We start from the raw sequence: 12,289 nt of genomic DNA, 5'->3' as shown, positions 1-12,289 counted from the left end.
CAGTATGCAATGCATCTAAAACTCGTCTATAATTTATATAAAAGGTAATGACTTTAAATTAAACATGTATCGGACTGGAATTGCTGTCATACGAGTGACGACCATGTTACTCGTAAAATCGATCCTTCGCAATAAAATGAGCAAAGTTTAGTAAAATTTCCATAAACGTTATTATTTTTAAATGATCTAAGGAAAGTTCAATATTCTTAGAAAGTGATTGATTTAAAAAAAAACATAAAGAAAAACAATGTATAAATCACGACCCTGTCACAAACGTCTTTTAGTATACATGTGCACTGTATACTGTTTAAAGGTTTGAATGTGTTTGACTTTATTTAGTGTAAACATCATTGGGTTACTGTTTGTCAATTTCATATTCGCATGGTCAACGATGTTAAATTTCATAATCCTGAGTCCGATATCTTAAGCCGCATCCTCACCAAAATGTCATTGTACTATCCTTGTAATATGTTCAAATCAAGCAGATTGCGACAGATATGTAATTAACACTCAACAAAAAAAGCGTTGAAAGGCGTGTATCTTTCAAAACAATTAGGGCAATGTTTTAAACCAAGACATTCTTTATGTAAAGAAACTTTGTTACAACAAACAAAAACAAGCTCGAGTTCTTTGTTATCAGCATGTGAAATCAAGTCAAGAATTTCATGGGCCAAGATTAATGTCAAATACTGGTTAACGTACCAGACTGTTGAAGGAAGACAATGCACTGAAAATCAACATAAAATATTCGAAGTTAAATTTTGAAAACAGTTGGTAAGCGCGAGGTTTGAATACGTCTTAAAAACTAGACTTTTTCATAAGGTTTTCTATTTCCTGTGAATATGACTTGTTGTTTTGGGAATCGATATTTACTCACCTCGAAAATAGAATTGTTGTTTACCTCGCCTTCAATAGTATTGTTATTTAACCATGTCTTTAAAATGCAGATTTTTTAGAACCGCCTGGCTAATTACAATCCAATTTATAACTATTCCTATGTTTTGCATGTAAAACCTGGTCATGTTTACGGGTATTTTAGAGTCATTTGTAGAATTACACGCATGCAGAAACCATAATCATAATTGTCCTTCCCTTTCAGCGACATCAAAGGCATCTCATGTTTCTCCAATGAAAAAGAATGGTATTTGAATTTAACCAAAACAAACTCCCAGAAGCCCAGTCATAATATAACAATTGAATGCATATCCATTCCATGAATGACCAGACAGACCCATGCCAAAGCATAAATTTTATGTAGAAAATGCGTCAAGGACCATTTACTTTCAATCAATAAAGACAAACCATAAAGGTACGTATTTTAATGTAATTTTGAAACACACATCATTAAGGCAACACAACAGTTTTACTTTTTTGTACATATTATACAGATATGCAAATATAATACATGTAGCAATACATCGTTCGTTCTCGTATCCGATATCTTAAAACGTTAATATTAAAGATTTGTATCTATATTTTGTAAAATGTCAATTCACTGCGGTGTATCCTTACAATTTGCTTATATTCCCCCGTTTTTTGCAGCGCTTTCAGCCTTGTTAACATCTTCTTGCAACATTTCGTCTGTATACTTTCCAGCCACTTCAGCTATTATGGTTGGATCAACTTTGGACTTGTGCTCCATAAAGAACGTCTTGAAGAAAACAGAACCTTTACTGAGAGCAGTCGCGAGCGTACTGTAATCCTGTGTCAACTTTTCAAATTCTTCATGTTTATTATCAAATGTTTTGTACCATTCGTCTATACCTTTCGTGTTAAGACCGAGTAATGCAAGAATATGAGTTGGATGATGTTTGTCCTTAATATCTTCTCTCAGGTTGTGTTTAATCATGACAGGACTTGCTCGAAAGTTTTGAATGCGTGCAGGGTGAATACTTATGTACGTTCCTGACGGCGTTCCAAAAGCACCATGTTCGATTTGACGAGAAAATGAAAACATTGAGCGTTTTTTCCCAGATGTACAAGTGACAGATTCCATCCTTTTGTTCTGCCATTTCTAACTTTCTCCTGAAATACAGAAATTACATTACATTAGAAAAACTATGCTGAATCGACGATTTACTGCGTGGTACTTGTAGGAAAAGCATATATAATACAATAGAGTATACTATTTTAGATTTATGTTTAAAAACAAAGATTTATATATGAATTTATAGAACGATGATTTGCTTGTATTTTTCTATACAATCAGTTCAATTTTGTGTAAGGCAACGCAGTAGAAAATACTTAAATTAAGAGTTGCATGGTAATTCGTATCGTCATGTTATTTTCATGATGGTAGTGAAATGGTTGGTTAAAAAGTGAAGTTTGTAAGAAGTTTGAACTACTTTAAAAGACTTATTAAACAAATCACAAATTTAAGATGGTAACTGTGTCAATCACCAGCGCTTAATACCTTTCGCAATAAAATTCTTCCGCCTGTTCAGTGCCCGATGATAATGATATCAACATACAACCGACAGCAACTTGTGACACTGTCTGGAAAGAAAGGAACATCCGTCTTGAGTGTACTGATACCATGAACATATCTTTTTCTAAGAAAGTAACACTGAAGCACGCTGCAATATATAGAGGATAATTGAGTGTTTCAGTGTAAGGTTGGAACATATTTCTCCGAGTGAGCACCAAAAGCTATATTTCTTGAATGGCGTTGCCACCATTGAAACAATAACCTTCTGGTGTTCACGATATTATGGCGATCATTCACTGAAACATATGCTTTTATTAAATATATAAGGCGGATAGATATAGACTGCGCCTTGCTTGAGTTGAACAAAATTGCGCGCCAAATTTGAATGCGCACGTATTTCTTTCCGGAAATGACGTCGTTGTATTTGTGCCATATCCTCGTGCACGCTCAAGTTTGATTTGATCGTGATAACTGGTTAAATTTCAAAATCAGAGAAAATATCAAATTCATATGTAAGGTTTTTAACTATGAATATATATGAAACTAAGTTTTTGAAGCCCGAAAAAGAATTCAACGAACGTATAAATTGGGTTAGTATGTAAGAAATAAGTAAAACACTTCAATGAACCTTTATTTCCTATATGTACAGAAAATTAAACACAACTATAAATCCACATATGAAATTTATATGTATAGTTATATACAACGGTTTAAACAAAGTACAATATCAAATTGTGATATTTAGATAGTTATGTCATTACTAAACTGCCTGACACCATGTATATTAATTTAGCAAGTAATGAATTGTACTCAAGAGCTTATTTCATTACAGAAATCCTTCCTTACTTAATCTCACAAGATATGTACTGTATTGGAAGATCAATAATTGTATTCAAAATCCTCTTAAGTTAATCTTTCTCGAAAGCTAAACCAAGCTTGAAAAAAGCTGAAATTATAAACTACTACTCATAATTTAACATTATTGTCGGAGCATGATAAAAATGAATATTGCAATGAATAAATTTCTCATTTCATACTTTTCAATGTTAACCACAACAAAAATGTTGCCACACGTGAATAAGATTTAAATGGATATCCAAAGGTGTAATTGCGAATAGCACAATGAAAGATTCTCATATTTTGCATTAAAGCAATATTTCAGTAAGAAAAACGCAATGTTTGTTGTGGTGAAAGTAATTTCATTATCTAATTTTACACTTTCCCATAACTATTTGGGCTTAGCTGCGTCATTATACGCCTTGACAGCTTCATAAACAGCCGTTGGGGTCGTTGGGCCCATTTTTGAATATTGTTTAATGGCATCCGAACCAGCACATAGAGCTTCATAGACCACACTACTGCAACTGTGAATAAGCAACGACCAACTCCTGTTTTTGCTTTTATATTCGATAAACCAAAGCTCAATTGCTGCACTGTCCAAATCGAAAACAGTTACAGTTACATCCGGATTTCTATATTTTTCTCTTTCATCATCTAGGGATTCTCGCCACACACCTTCACAACCTACTGCGGCCGAAAAAACACTTTTCATCTCATTTTGCGGCCAGAAACTAATGTAAACTCCATGAGCTGTTTCCATTGAAATGTGGCCGAAGAAGGACTTTTGGTTCTCAACAGGTTTCCAGTAATAAACGTAACACGCCATGATGACGACGGATTAATCTATTAAAAAACGTAAATCGTTTGTAAAAACAAATAGTTATTTATTTATGTTTCGTATTGACAAATACAGTTTCAAGGCGACTGTTTTCTTATGCACAGTGCAGATGCGTCAATATTATTGTAAATTCCTAAAATGATATCTTGCATAATCCGACAGAAAACAAATCTGCATATTTACTTCTTAAAGCTGCACTCTCACAGATTTACCATTTTTACAACTTTTTTTTATTTTTTGTCTTAAAAAGGGCAAATTTTTGCGTAGATATCTGCAACCCACTGATATAAGATTGCTGACAAAAAATCAGATCGCAGATTTTCATATTTTCGTTCAAAAAGTAATGTTTTATGGCTAACTAACGGTTGAAGAAAAAATCATAAAACACAATTTTTGAACTTAAATATAAAAATCTGCGATATAATTTTTTGTCAGCAGTCTTATATAACTGGTTTACATGGATTTCCGCAAAAATAGGCTAGTTCCAAGACAAAAAATAAAAAAAAGTTGTCAAAACGTTCAATCTGTGAGAGTGCAAATTTAACACCATGTAACCATTCTCGAATTACTGTGACATGTTCGATCTAATTAAAACGAGAATGGAACGAAAGTGAAATAATGGATTTTCACCGCGATTTACTGTTACACCAATATATTCTCGATATGCATGTATCAGGCCTAATACGTTCTTAGTGGTTGAAATTATAGTTTTTTTTCAAATGGAATGGCTGTTTGTTTAAATCTGCAGTACATTTATTTTAGTAAATCGGCAGTCAGCCGTCGTTACTTCTAATCAGGTTAATATTCAGATTTAAACGGCTGCTGGGCAAGAAGAAAAGTATAATGTGGACCACTTTGCCCTATGAAGGTTTATCAGTATGTAATAACGATTCAACAGCGATTAGGAAATTGACACGTGTGACAACTAAGCTAACAATTATCGTAAGTAAAACAGACAGTTTGAAATTACAGAATGTTATTCAACTAGCGATCAAAAATGTATTAATTGTGCTAATGATAATGAATAAGTCAATATATTTTAATATTACTGTACCTCTGTTTAGCAATACTTAAATTTACTACTCTGATACTTTAAAGTTTGTTTCATAAATACAAAGCAATAATTTAAAGAAGAAAATGATCATTGCCAAGCATAAAAAAAAATAAAAAAAAGTAAACTTACTAGTTTTCACAGTTGGTTTACAAAGGTCTCAAGTCTAAATAGGGAATGTTAAGTAGAGGCGGAGTAACTTACGTTGGGTGCGGCATAGATACTTCGTGGAATGAAGCTATTTTTGTTCAAAACAAGTCACAACCGATTACCTTTTTTAAAATGGCCTTAATTCATGTCAATACATGAAGATTTTCGTGAAGATATGTGCTTAAAATCTGCATGTTGTAAATAAGTTCCAACATAAAAATAGAACAGTTTCAAATTTCTGTACGAGTATATTGTAAACAAGTTCACGGTCACCATAAAATGTCGATCAGTTTTCATGAATTGAATAACTATCTGTTTTAGTTTAGGGTACGGTCGCACTCGAGTTAACCAACGGCGGCCATAAACAGTCTACGTAAGAAAAAATAGGCGATTAGTTGCAGCACAGGTTTGGGACCACTCGTATGTTAACCTTGCACAGGTCCTGGGAATGGCGGTAACTGGTGAGCTACTACTTGACGATTTATAATGAATAATATATTTATTAAAACACATAACTAGACTGTTCTTTAAATAAGATTCATAATCACCCGCTTTTACCATTACACATATAAATCGATATTTTTTTATCGTTTATAATTTCCAGGCACGGTTGTAGAACGTTTCTAAATGTGTGAGATGCCAAGAAGTATACGTGCGTTTGAAAACAGAGACCTTGAAATTCAATACGTGTAGAAAAAACACACATATATCTTGATGAAAATGTTTATGGACAGTCAGGCTCAAAACACACTAAGAATAAACATAACGTGTTGCATCGTAACAACAAAAGCATCACACGCATGTTCAAACGCTCGTTCATTGTTCTTGTTTAACGGTGTTGTAAGCCTGATTTAATGGCATTGCTGCATTTGCTTGCATTGATAAGTTTCATGCCTCCTTTTTTGCACCGTAATATTTTCTAGATTTTCTCTCAGGATTCAGGCACTTGTTGTAAAACACTCTACCTCAAAGATTATTTTTGTGTATTTTAACCCTTCAGTTGGGGGTTTTGACACCAAGGACATTTTATTTGTTTAGACAATAAGGCATCTAAAGGCCACATATGTAGGGTTCGGTAAGTAGTTTATTAAGTGTAGATAATAAACATTTAATCTAATGTTTGTAGTCAATGTTTGAAATCGAACGGCAGTCCTTCAAAAACATCGGGTCAATGGCGCTTGAAATATTGGGCTACATAGAGGTTAGGTCTGCTTTACACAATATTTGAGATTATTATTTTTTGTTTCTGTTTAGTCTTATGCCAGAAGTAGAGCTCGTATCTTCAAATAAGTAGCATTCGGATAAATGTCATTCGCACGCTACCAATTGAAGGCTATCGATCCTTGACAATACGATACGAAACAATAACCTCACCAGTAACCCTCGTGATTGCAACTAGCCATTCATGTTAAGATAAAAATGAATACCATCATACTTATAAATGACCAAACTGATATTCCTATGAATAACATGTGTGTTGCTTTTGGTTGCCATAGAAACCATACATTAAAATCATGTCTATTCTTTGGATGATAATGAAAACATCAAACTTACACTTTCATATATAGATTTTAACTCATTGCAGCACATAAAATATGTTTCAAGAACTCTTATGACCCATGTTATCATTGTATTTGTTACTAAATATGCCCAAAATACTTCGCTTCATCGATGTAGTTTTCATGACCTTGCGAGCCACCTCATGACCCTTTGCATTTATGCAGCCAGCTCATGAGAGTACGTCTCAATGTTAACAGTTTTACCCGAGTGATGGGAGAACATGATACTACCCGGTGTTTTTATCTCTCGGCCTAACACTAGTTTGTCTGCCATGAGCCCAGTAATTCGGTTAACTGAAGCTGGAGAGATCCAGCGATGTGCTGGAAATGCAAATACCTCATTCATGGGATTTGCCTATAAAACACCGGATAACATCAATTAAGGTGCTATTATACCTTTCAAACTGACCATTGGCAGACAGCTTGTAAGGCTTGGTTCTTGCCTAATGTATTTCTAACATCTTGCAAACCTGCAACCTTACGATTCAAAGTTTCGGCCCTGATCTAAAAGAGAAGCCGAACCCCGAAAAGAAATGGTCAGCCGTTGCTCTCGCGTAGGCCTCGGTGTATTGTGCTGGTAGAGGGATTGGTGAATTAATCTACCATCATTATTATGTGCGCATTGCTCCTAGATGTTTTGGATAAACATACCTATTTTTTTTATATATATAGTATGTATAGTATGTATGCAATGTGCTGTTTGTGGAGTTTTGTGCTGTTCTTCTATGTTTCTTGTCTGTGATTTTGTGTTCTATGTCTTTGGCGTTTGCCCAGTGCCACTAAACTGGGTTTATGTTTAAACATTTTGCTACTGAGCTTGTTTCTGTAGCTTTTTGCATAAATATTGGGCAAATGACCTAAAAAAATTCGGATGATTTTGAGCCAATGCATCATTCCTGAGGGATGCTAGTAAAATTAACCGCGAATCCTCAGAATGTGGTTCAATCTAATACAAAACCTCATCCACTAAACGGAGCTGGTCTTTGTTTAACCAGTAACTGTTACCAGCCGAGCTCGATCTGAATACATCTGCAGGACTAGGGACAGACCCTTATCGCTATCAGTTTATGACAGGAGATAAGTCATTATTTTCCCCTTGGGTCTTGCTTAATTCTGAAACAGAGAATCACAAACTAGTTCCCTTAGCTGATGTCAACTGGGCATTGTTTTTGTCACACTTGCCCCGGCTTGTATAGGGGCGCTATGGGGTCGGTAGAATTGCCTGAATGAAGAAGTGTCTCTGCAGCACTCCTAGTCACCACGTTTATGGAAACCTGGTCTAATGATAAAACAATCATAACTCCCTTAGGAAGGATGTTATATAATGTTTATTGTAAATGTTATATAATGTTTTTTGTAAAGTAAGATAATTTATGATCATGTATGTCAAGACATGATAGATAATTAATAAATCCATTGATGTTATGTTTTTTCAATTACATGCTTGCATTTCATTTCATAGTGCAAGAGTACCGCTTCATATATACTATGTCATATTGGATTGTTTCTATTTTAATTCATTCACCATGCATGATGTGTTGTTTTTAACACAGTAGGCAGCTTCACAGTAGCAATATGATTCCGCAATGGCCACAACATCACACATATTGCTGATGGCAGTTGCAAACCAGTGTCATTCTATGACTGAAACACCTTGTTCAAACCAACGAGGAACATTTTTAAGTACCATTTATTTGAAGCATCTTCTTACGAGCAGAGACTGTTAATGTCAGGAAGTTTGGTGATACTCCAGAAGAGAAAATAAACATAAAACGGTTTCGGGGGCCTCCTGGTTTACATAGTCCTAGATAACCTTAATTACTAATTCTGAACCATTCAAACCACACAAAAACACTCTTGTTTTCTCTCGGAGTTCCGAGTACTTTTTCAACGCGGGTTCAATCTCAAGGGAGCGCATACCTAGACTTTAGGCCGCATCGTAAAGCTCTACAAAACGCCCCATTATAATCGGCCGGGTTACATAAAACTAAGTGACAAAGCGCCGTCACAACAACATCCTGAAAAACTGCCACCTGGATATTGGTGTTTTACCGGAGCAGATCTTTGTTGAATAAATGAGAGTTAAAAGGCAGTGGTACTTCCATGATGTTATCAGGGATTGTTGCAGATCGGAACATGCCTATTACCATTGGTTGCAAAAGAATGCAATTCAAAGGCCAAAAAGCAAAAATTGAAGTAGGTTTCTGTGATTAAGAACTTTTTCTTTGTGTGTTTTGGCGAAAGTTGGGAGTTTGTTTCTTTCTTAAAATTGGTCTTTTGTGGTGAAAGAAACAAGGGTTGTTTTTTTTCAATTAATTAATATGCCAGTATTTTTGGCCCTTTTAGTAACAAATGCATTGATACCATGCGTCATAAGAGGTCGTTAAACATACTTTTATGTGCTGCTGGGAGTTAAAAATCTGTGTGTAAATGAAAGTGTGATGTTTTCCATTATAATTCAAATAACTTATTTCTATAACTATAAAATAAACCTGAGTTTAGGAAATTTATGGTTTCAATGGCAACCAAAAGTAACACATTTTTATTTCTGTGGCTAACAATTATAAAATAAACATGAGTCTAGGAAATTTATGGTTTCTATGGCAACCAAAAGTAACACACTTGATTGATCATTGAAAACATTAGCATATTATACATACAAGTTTTTCATTAATTTTATGTAGAGAATGCGTCCTGGACCATCTTCTTTCAATCAATAAAGACATACCAGAAAGGTACGTACTTTGATGTAATTTTGAAACACACATGATGAAGGAATACAACATGATTTTATTTGGGAACATATTATAGAGATGGGCAAATATAATACATGCAGCAATACATCGTCCGTCCTCATATCCGATATCTTAAAATGTAAAGATTTAAGATTTGTTATCTATATTTTGTAAAATGTCAATGATGTATTCTTACAATTTGCTTATTTCCCCCCGTTTTTTGCAGCGCTTTCAGCTTTGTTAACATCTTCTTGCAACATTTCGTCTGTATACCTTCCAGCCACTTCAGCTATTATGGTTGGACCAACTTTGAATTTGTGCTCCGTAAAGACATTCTTGAAGAAAACAGAACCTTTACTGAGAGCAGTCGCGAGCGTACTGTAATCCTGTGTCAACTTTTCAAATTATTTATGTTTTTATCAAACGTTTTGTACCATTCGTCTATACCTTTCGTGTTAAGACCGAGTAATGCAAGAATATGAGTTAGATGATGTTTGTCCTTAATATCTTCTTTCAGAGTGTGTTTAATCATGACAGGACTTGCTCGAAAGTTTTGAATGCGTGCAGGGTGAAGCAGCATGTTCGATTTGACGAGAAAACGAAAACATTGAGCGTTTTCCCAGATGTACAAGTGACAGATTCCATCCTTTTGTTCTGCCATTTCTAACTTTCTCCTGAAATACAGCAATTACATTACATTAGAAAAAGCAAAGTGCTAAAAGCACTGATGGACTAGGGCTTCATTCAGGGGAATGTTGACAACCATATTCTAAGCATTGAAAGGTACTCATATTTGGATGATGCATAAAGATTTGCACAGTCATTTATGTATACTTGCATTGATTGATAAAGGATACCTTTTTCAAATCTTTGATTTAGATTGCAAAGTATAACTTATATAAATAAATATATGTTCTTAACTTTATCTGAATACACAAGCTAATGCATCAGTCAATTGTAACCATGAAACTCCCCCCCCCCCGGTCCCGGAATAGCGGGAACTTTTACTTTCGGTCCAGCCAACCCCAGCTAAAATCCCCGCCCTGCGGAGATAATCTGATGGTAAAGTCCCCAACAAATGCCCCGCATCCAAGGGACATTATGTTAAGCCCCATCCACACTGTATTTTCCGGGAAGACCTGGCACTGCGGGGCCACCTGAGAGGTAAAAACATGGCCAATTTCGCCGGCTATCCCCAGTATTTTATTGGTAGACTGGTACCCTGATTTACTTTTCCTAAAAAATATAAAGTTATACAGGTACGCGCATATGGTTTTTAGTTAACATTAATAGTATTTGAACAATAAATACCAAAAATCATGTTGTATTTAAAAATGTGCTAAGTGCCATGCGATGATTAGTTAAAAACATGCAAACAGAAACATGCAAATTATGTCAAAAAAAGAACAGGGACCGACATTGTATGCAAAGGATAACAATACTTTTTTTAAACCAACTTTCCTGGTTGTTTTCTATTTAGACCGCACGCTTTACGAATGAATTCACAAGACATTTCGAATGCGCGACGGGCACCGCGGTTAGCTGATACTGGTTTCTTTTCGGATAAAAGAGAAAGAGGGTACCAGTCTATCAATACAGAGCATTGAACGGAAAAATTTCGATGCATACTTTTCCAATATGTTCATATCCTTATTGCATATAATCTGACCGTATGCAAGAATATTCATGTAGTTAACCCGATTAACTCACTCGCTACGTATGAATTTCTTGTGCTTCATTAAAAGAACATACAATTAGCTTGAATTGTTAGGAGAACTATTTTTATTGGATGCTTTCATTGTAATCAGTTCTGGTACTACTTTGATTATTCAAATTCGCTAACGGCAATCTAATCAAAATACAGCGTATGAATATATTACGTCAGTGAACCCCCAGATGCGGCTTGAGAATGCAGATAGCGCGTTTATGGCTATGAACTAGGCCACAAGTGCCCTAGTCCAACTATGCTGAATCGACGATTTACTGCGTGGTACTTGTAGGAAAAAGCACATATAATACAACAGAGTATACTATTTTAGATTTATTTTTAAAAACAAAGATGTATATATTAATTTATAGAACGATGATTCTGCTTGGATTGTTTAATACACTCAGTTAAGTTTAGATACAGGCGAAGCAGTAGAAGATACTTAAATTAACAGTTGCATGGTAATGCCCTCATTTAATTTTCCTGATGGTAGTGAAATGGTTGGTTTAAAAGTGAAGTTTGTAAGAAGTTTGAACTGCTTTTGAATTCTCCGAGTGCAGACCGAAAGCTATATTTCTTAAATGACATAGCCACTATTGAAACAATCAATATGGCGATCATTCACTGAAACATATGTTTTTATTAACTACATAAGGCGGATATAAACTGCACCTAACTTGAGTATGTGTTACAAAAATGCGCGCCAAATTGTGTGCTCATGTATTTCTTTTCTTAAGTGACGTCGTTGTATTTGTGCCCACCCCCCATTTCTGTGAATGCCCTTGTCTTGTATTAATTGAAAAGTATTAAAATATTCACATTTTAAAATTAATGTTTATTTTGCATGAATCGGTCGGCGGTATGATGTCATTATTTAATTAATTGCTGTACTCTGATTGGACGAGAGTGACATCATATGACCAATGGTTAGCGACATTTCTTTCATGATAGGCCAGTCCGTTTCACATGTGTTTTAAAAA

The 12,289-nt window shown here is 34.9% G+C and overlaps 1 long non-coding RNA gene across 1 annotated transcript; it reads right to left on the bottom strand.

Annotated features, from left to right (window-relative positions):
- Positions 1-1,339: 1,339 nt before the first annotated feature.
- On the bottom strand, positions 1,340-5,353 carry LOC128240596 (uncharacterized). Its single transcript, XR_008262208.1, has 3 exons — positions 5,290-5,353; positions 2,414-2,496; positions 1,340-2,025 (listed from the first exon to the last, which is right to left on the bottom strand). It is a non-coding gene; the product is annotated as an uncharacterized LOC128240596 (long non-coding RNA).
- Between the last annotated feature and the right edge of the window lie 6,936 nt (positions 5,354-12,289).

Source organism: Mya arenaria, chromosome 7, assembly GCF_026914265.1.
Source record: "Mya arenaria isolate MELC-2E11 chromosome 7, ASM2691426v1".
Classification (NCBI taxonomy): Eukaryota; Metazoa; Mollusca; class Bivalvia; order Myida; family Myidae; genus Mya; species Mya arenaria.
Note: the sequence above shows the minus strand (reverse complement) of the source record. Positions and strands in the feature narration are given on the sequence as shown.